Genomic DNA, 9,143 nt, shown 5'->3' with positions numbered 1-9,143 from the left:
GGGGGGAAATGCGTTGGATATATTTATTGGGATATTCTAAGCAACAAAATAAGTTCAGCTTCTTGAAGTAGTTTTAGTATATAGATCATGCCTCTGCAGTCTCACTTCTCAATTCTCTGCCATTTAGGAGTTAATTCACTTTTGTTTCTGTTTATGCAGCCCTAGCCACACCTCCCCTGACACTTCAGACCCTTAAAGCATTTTAGGTGTTTGTCCTCTTTTTTTTCATCTTACAGAAAGTACAGATCTCAATAGAAATTGGCACGTTTATAAATTAACCTGGTTACACCCCCCTGGCTGTCAATCAGACAACCGGTCCAGTCACTTCCTGGTTTGGTTAGCTTAGTTGGAGACAAACTCAAGAGGCAGCAATTGCCCAGAACACCTGCTTTGCAAAGACTTCTCATTGAGCTGCATTGGGAAGTCTATGATTGGACAGCCACAGAAAGTGTGGGAGGAGTTAGAAGGGGGAGGGATTGCAAAGACTGCAGTCAAAAGATCTGTAGCTTTTGCAGGCTGTTTTTAGATAAACCCCAATGTAAAAATCTGTAATTAAAAAGCTTATATGTGTTCATGGGGGGTATATTTACTAAACATTGATTTAATTAATTTTATTACTTTTGCATTTTGACAATGGAGTGTTCATCTAAGGTTGGAGGGTATTGACTTGCTTGAAATGTGTTCTCTTAAATGCTACCCCAAGCCTAAAAGACAAAGGTTCAAACTTTCAACTACTCCCTTTCAACAAGGGATCATAAAGTTATTAAAGAATTCTTGCATGCATTTTCATTTTTACAAGGTCTGTGCTGCCATCTAGTGGGAGTAAATTATAAAATTATGACAATAATGCTTCAATGAAGGAATAGATTTATTAATAGGCCCCTCTAAACAAATTGAAAACTATGCAAAAAAAAAAAATTCCCGAAGAGCATCTCCACACCCGAACCTCGGTAACTTGCATACTCTTGTTGAGCTAAATTTAAAAACTATGAACTAAACTTGGAATAGTCTGTAAAACAATTGTGTAACAAAGATTTTAATGTACCGTATATACTCGAGTATAAGCCGAGTTTTTCAGCACATTTTTTGTGCTGAAAAACCCCAACTCGGCTTATACTCAGAGTCTGAGCATTGCCATAATACAGACAGGGGGGGAGGGGGGCTGTCAGAGCTGTAACAGCTCTGACAGCCCCCCTCTCCCCCCACTGAACTACCAATGACACTGGACCACCAGGGAAGGAGAGCCCCCCTCCCTGCCATGTATCAAGCAGGGAGGGGGGACGAAAAAAAATATAATAATAATAAAATAAAAAATTATATTTTAAAAATAATATTTTTAATATATTTTAAAAATAATAATAATAAATTATAATAAATAATAATAAAATAAATAAAAATAATAAAAAAATTAATCTAACAAAAAAAATATTACCATTATAATAATTAAAAAAAATAATAAAAATGCCCACCCCCCACCAAGGCTCTGCAACACACTGCACACGCACTCACACACTGCACTCATACACACACACTGCATTCATACACACACTGCACTCATAAACACTGCACTCACACACACTGCACTCATACACACACACTGCACTCACACACACTCACTGCATTCATACACACACACTGCACTCACACACTCACTGCATTCATACACACACACTGCACTCACACACACACTGCACTCTCACACACACACACACACACACACACACACACACACACTGCACTCACACACACACACACACACACACACTGCACTCACACACACACTGCACTCACACACACACTGCACTCACACACACACACACACACTGCACTCACACACACACTGCACTCACACACACACTGCACTCACACACACACACTGCACGCACTCACACACACTGCACTCATACACTGCACTCATACACACTGCACTCATACACACACACTGCACTCACACACACACACTGCACTCACACACACTGCACTCATACACACACACTGCACGCACTCACACACACTGCACTCATACACACTGCACTCATACACACACACTGCACTCATACACACACACTGCACTCATACACACTGCACTCACACACACACACTGCATTCATTATATACACACACTGTAAATAAATATTCAATTAATATAATTTTTTTAGGATCTAATTTTATTTAGAAATTTACCAGTAGCTGCTGCATTTCCCACCCTAGTCTTATACTCGAGTCAATAACTCGGCTTATACTCAGAGTCTGAGCATTGCCATAATACAGACAGGGGGGAGGGGGGCTGTCAGAGCTGTAACAGCTCTGACAGCCCCCCTCTCCCCCCACTGAACTACCAATGACACTGGACCACCAGGGAAGGAGAGCCCCCCTCCCTGCCATGTATCAAGCAGGGAGGGGGGACGAAAAAAAATATAATAATAATAAAATAAAAAATTATATTTTAAAATAATATTTTTAATATATTTTAAAAATAATAATAATAAATTATAATAAATAATAATAAAATAAATAAAAATAATAAAAAAATTAATCTAACAAAAAAAATATTACCATTATAATAATTAAAAAAAATAATAAAAATGCCCACCCCCCACCAAGGCTCTGCAACACACTGCACACGCACTCACACACTGCACTCATACACACACACTGCATTCATACACACACTGCACTCATAAACACTGCACTCACACACACTGCACTCATACACACACACTGCACTCACACACACTCACTGCATTCATACACACACACTGCACTCACACACTCACTGCATTCATACACACACACTGCACTCACACACACACTGCACTCACACACACACACACACACACTGCACTCACACACACACTGCACTCACACACACACTGCACTCACACACACACACACACACACACACTGCACTCACACACACACTGCACTCACACACACACTGCACTCACACACACACACTGCACGCACTCACACACACTGCACTCATACACTGCACTCATACACACTGCACTCATACACACACACTGCACTCACACACACACACTGCACTCACACACACTGCACTCATACACACACACTGCACGCACTCACACACACTGCACTCATACACACTGCACTCATACACACACACTGCACTCATACACACACACTGCACTCATACACACACACTGCACTCATACACACTGCACTCACACACACACACTGCATTCATTATATACACACACTGTAAATAAATATTCAATTAATATAATTTTTTTAGGATCTAATTTTATTTAGAAATTTACCAGTAGCTGCTGCATTTCCCACCCTAGTCTTATACTCGAGTCAATAAGTTTTCCCAGTTTTTTGGGGTAAAATTAGGGGCCTCGGCTTATATTCGGGTCGGCTTATAGTATATACGGTAAATAAACAAAAGTTACAACAAAAAATCTTAGTACAATGGGTTGTCAATTACTCATTTGTTGCTGATCCCTCCTCTCTGTATGTGTGGACTGCTAGAGAGGGTCACTGCAGCTCAGTTTTAACCCACTTATCAAATGAGCACCTCATAGTCTGACCATTTAAATTAACTTCCAAAATAAAATGAATAAAAATAACTCTAAGAGTCAACTTAAAGTGTTGCTGCAAACACCATAACCACAACTGCCCTCTGTATGCATAAACAGTTCGGACTTTACATGGGCAGTCATTGAAGGTCCAATGTTAAACTTTTAGGTTCTGCAGAGCTGCAGAATCCTGAAGCCATGGTGGTCAACATTCATTTGCTGAAAGCACCAGGTGACTGTTTTCAGCCAATGACTGTCACTCTGTGCAGTGAACGTTATGCAAAATGTACATTACCCAGCCCACCTCTACGATAACACCTCTACGACACAGCTAGAGGAGGAGTTATGACTGTCACACCAAGGGTGCATAATTGTTGCACAATAGAATATTGCCATTTAATGTAATTTGTGAAGTGCATATATGAATTGGCCATTTGGTTGCAAGGTCAGATGACAGAAGGGGTAATGTAAATGGCATAGGAATGTGCAAGGGGATGGTTTACAACATGGACTGATCCTTTGATTAATCAAAAGCTCCGCAGGGTGTGAGATTCTAAACTTGCAATGCCTGTATGTCTAGACCCACTGTAAACTAGCTGGCTTCAGCCATATGGCCTGTTCCTTTTAATTGATGAGTTGATTTCTTTGATATGTTAATGATCATTAGCTTTCAAGAAAGAAAAGAAACAAACAAGCCTTGTGTTCCAGTATCATATCCAAACGAAAAATGAATACCTACTAATTAATAGGATTAATAATACTTTTTTGTTATATTTGGAATGGGACGAGCACAATCTTCTAATCAAGGCCATACATGATTTGCGTAACTTATCTATAGGGGAAGGGAATGTGATTTCCGCTATATTGGGTCACAAGTAAGGATTGTACATATCTATGGATTGGAAAAATGGTAACAAATTCATAGATGGAATTATTATTTCTGTGGCAAGTACATAAGAGGAGATAGAACCAAATGTTTCCATTTGGATTGATGTTGGTCTGGAACACAAGGGGGTGGTCACTTATAGTTACTATAGGTACGCCTTATCTCCACCTCTGGGCGAGGCCTGGTAATCCACAGGGTATTTATCCAATGATACTGAGATGTGTATTTGTACTTTTTTGGGGGCTAGAATCTAATTCTAAGTGAATCACCACCTTTCTTACTAGAGACCCCCTGGGGCAGAAGTTTTACTATAAAAAAACTGAGTTAGTGATTAGGACTTCTGTTATTGTATCCCTTTTGTTTTTATCTGTTGTTATTATTAGTAGTGACTATTTTTTGCTCATAATACAATATTCCTTTATTAAGTTCTGCCTTTGTCTGATAAAGAATCACATTACCTGATCCAAGAGACTCATTAGTGTTTTGCAATTGCTTAAATATTGTGGGTTATATTTAGTGTTTTTTTTTCTTGTAGCCATGGTGCTTACATGGTGCTTCAAGTCAATGGTGCTACCATCAGCTCCACCACGCAGGCTCGCTGCCTAGGTGTTCTCTTTGACTCCGACCTCTCCTTCAAGCCTCATGTTCAGTCTATTGCCAAATCCTGCCACTTCCATCTAAAAAACATTGTGCACATCCGCGCCTTCTTAACACCAGATGCGACTAAGGTGCTGGTCCATTCCACTGTCCTTTCTTGCCTTGACTACTGTAATCCGCTTCTCAGTGGCCTTATGTGCTCCCAACTTGCGCCATTACAGTCCATAATGAATGCGGCAGCGAGGCTCATCTTCCTGCCCGCCCGCACCTCCCACGCCTCACCCTTCTGTCAGTCCCTACATTGGCTTCCTGTAAGATGTAGGGCTCAATTTAAAATTCTGGTTCTAGCTTTCAAATCTCTACACAATGCTGCTCTGACCTACTTATCCTCACTGATACACAAATATAGCATTCCTATTGAACACCCTTCCCCTCTCGGTTAGACTTTCACCTAGTCTCCACAAAAATCTTTGAAAACGTACTTCTTCAGGAAAGCATGTCAATTAAACTGTCAACAGCTTTCCCTCCCCGCACCCTGATTCCTCTCCTGCAAGTGTCATCAAAACAAAACACCAAGCCCTCAGTGAAAACTGTCCTAGAAACATACTTTTCTACCCTACCCTTACTTTCACAACACCCCACTCCCTCTGCACGTAAGCTCATTGAGCAGGGTCCTTAATCCCTCTGTTACTGTGTCACTATACCCCACTCCCTCTAGCATGTAAGCTCACTGAGCAGGGCCACAATACCTCTGTTACTGTCACTATATCCCACTCCCTCTACAATGTAAACTCACTGAGCAGGGCCCTCAATCCCTCTGTTACTGTGTCACTATACCCCACTCCCTCTAACATGTAAACTCACTGAGCAGGCCCTCAATCCCTCTGTTACTGTGTCACTATACCCCACTCCCTCTAACATGTAAACTCACTGAGCAGGCCCTCAATCCCTCTGTTACTGTCACTATACCCCACTCCCTCTAACATGTAAACTCACTGAGCAGGACCCTCAACCCCTCTGTTACTGTGTCACTATACCCCACTCCCTCTAACATGTAAACTCACTGAGCAGGCCCTCAACCCCTCTGTTACTGTGTCACAATACCCCACTCCCTGTAGCATGTAAGCTCATTGAGCAGGGCCTCAATACCTCTGTTCCTGTGTGTCCAACTCTGGATACAAATACGTCTGTTAGCCCACCCATTGTACATCGCTGCAGAATTTGTTGGCGCTTTATAAATAATAATAATTATATATATATATATATATATATATATATATATATATATATATATGGTATATATTTTGTAGGACATCCATTAGCACATTTTACAGTCATTTAGTTCACAGATCAAATGAGAAAAAAAATTACCTGTAGAGAGAAAAGTGGATTAGCAGTAAAATTTTTATATATATATATTTCTTTAAATATATTATACATAAATATAGATTTTATCACTTCTCCTCCTTTTTTACCCTCTATGTGTCACTCCTCAATTTATCTGTAAACAAAGTTAACATATAATTACTGTGCCCTAGCCATCGATCATCTTGTTTCCCATCTCTTTTTTTACTGCTACAGGTTGAACTCCGAGTCCAGAAGCAAATGACCATGCTCTTCAATTACGTTACTCATTTGCACAGTTATACGTCCAGCTGACGCTCTGTAGCTACCAATTCACAAACTGGCTTAAGGAAAATACGTACTTTTCTCAATCTATTTTCTTAATGGAGGGGCGACTCTCTCAGAAGCTCTCAGACTTTCAGCGGCACCCAGGCCGAGGCTTCATGTTTTAACTCAAACAGAAGTAAAGGCAACAGAGCTGAATGGCGCCAGACAGAAGACAGGTTTAACTCCAGAAGGTTGTTAGGGTACCTGGAGTGTTCCTTTGAGTCCTTCCTTCCTTGACATATCCTCTTATAGTTGCCAAATATTCCCGTGTTGACATAACATATTCCTAGAATACTTGATCTTCCCTGTAACTTCTTCTAGGACAGACCATTGCCTGAGGTTATGATCAAGGCAGGGCCTTCAATATTTCTGTGGCTAGTCCCCCTCAACAGGATCAGTACCCAGAATTCTGACAATTCAACTTTAGTGTCCCATGATAGCTCAATCTTGACATATATTTCGAGAACAGTAAATTTCAGGTCTGCCATTCCTCTACATCGTACAGTATCTAGTTCCCACCTTCTTTCAATCTAACCAACACCTACATTTCAGAATCTGCCGATGAACTTTCATCATTGCCTGATGGGCTTCTCAACTTCTGAATCCAGCCTTGATGGGGAGGTAGCTCTTACAGAATATCAATCCCTATTTAGTAAATGGGCTTTCGGTACAGTCTCTTCAGGTTTTATTGTTTTATTGATTTTTGAACAAGAGAAGAGCAGGGTCTGTCCTGTAGAGTATGGTGATATACACCATATATCGTAAATGAACAGTTAAAATTGATAACTTTATTCAATGAAAACAACACACAACACAAACTGAACTATATACAAAGGGGGAAGAAGGGGGGGGGGGAGACAAATACATAAGGTGCTAAACACCTAATATAAAACCACTACCTAGCTCCAGTACTGGGTAAAGGGTGCAGGCAACAGGGTACTCCAGTAGTGAGAGGCCTGCTGAGAGCGGGTCAGATCCCTTGGTACTGAAGTGAGGGCTCAGCAGGACTGAATACCTCAGTGTACAAGAGATGTTTCGTCAATTCACTATAATAAGTGACAAGAACTATTCAGAGCAGAATTAATGGTGCTTCCTCTTCCAATGAGAGAACAGCCGAGTTGAATTAACCAGTAATCACTTCATGTGAAGTGTCTACAATGGTAACAAAGTACATTGGTACACTACTGGGTATAGAGTGTCTGCAGGTATAACAAAGTGCGTCTGTACGGATACAGTGCTAGAGTTAACAGTCTGAGCCTAATGTGTCTGGATACTTCCGTGCACCACTGCCTGTTACAGTTATTGCAAGTGGTCACGGGGTCCGTCTGTGAAGAGATAGTGTAGCGGGTTAGGGCTTAAACTACCGAGGCCAGTTGCTAGTAGGATCAGTTCGTCCTACTTTGCTATCTAGATTACAAATTGATACCCGTTAGGCTAGAGAGAAGGTTTCCCCGTGAGGGGGCATTACATATTTCAGTGGTTGCAAATATTACCAAAGTCCATCTGCACAAGTCTAATGTTTGTCGCAGGGCTACGGATGGTGAGGCGAGTTGCTTGGAGAAGCAGTGCATGGTGGGCCACTCTCCGAGATGCAACTGGTTACCATAGAGTAGTCAGCCGTGCGTATGGGCAAGTATCCACAAGGAGAGTGGGTACACTGGCACAAGAAGTGAGTGTGTATCAAATCGTATGTGCTAGACCCTATACCTGTGCCCCATGGGTTGTAAAGTAGAGGCTGAAAAAAATCGTCATCAGTTACCTAGCAAGAATTACTTGTTTAACCAGCTGGCTTGGTCGAGCCGGATATAGGGTAAAAGAGAGAATGATGCCTTCATGGGCACCAGGTATAGGAAAGAGGTATATAGAGAAGGAAAGTGCAGTCCTTAATTGTAGATGTGCCGCTAACCCTATCGGGTAATGTGTGCGATAATAGTACTGGAGAGAGTCCCAAAAGGGGAATCGGTATGAATGTTAGGTAGTGGTGACCCAGCTTTAAGGTTCAGTGGGTCGGGTGACGGTCTCACCCAAAGTCGGTCTTTTAGTCGGTTTTCGTTTTGACAGGGTCGGGTATGGTCTCCCAGCTGTCTGTCCCGACGTACGTTTCGCCTGTGTGTATCAGGCTCGTCAGGGGAAAAGACTTCCCGGGTAAGTAAAAGCTTAAATAGCCAGCTCAAGCCCCTGATTGGTTCCTGGGGGGATGAGGGGGAGGAGTCGAAATACGGTGTCCGGAAAGGCTCAAAAAGTAGTGAAGTGCATTCTTAATCTCGGGATGAAATTCTAACACCTTTATATATGATCAGAATGATAGTCCCTCTCAAACTACAATGGTGGAGGGGATAACCAAAAGGAAATATATACTTTGGTTAACTGTATCAGGTGCTTGAGCTGGCTATTTAAGCTTTTACTTACCCGGGAAGTCTTTTCCCCTGACGAGCCTGATACAC

Source organism: Pelobates fuscus, chromosome 2, assembly GCF_036172605.1.
Source record: "Pelobates fuscus isolate aPelFus1 chromosome 2, aPelFus1.pri, whole genome shotgun sequence".
Taxonomy (NCBI): Eukaryota; Metazoa; Chordata; class Amphibia; order Anura; family Pelobatidae; genus Pelobates; species Pelobates fuscus.
The sequence above is the reverse complement of the archived record's forward strand: the minus strand, read 5'-3'. Positions refer to the sequence as shown.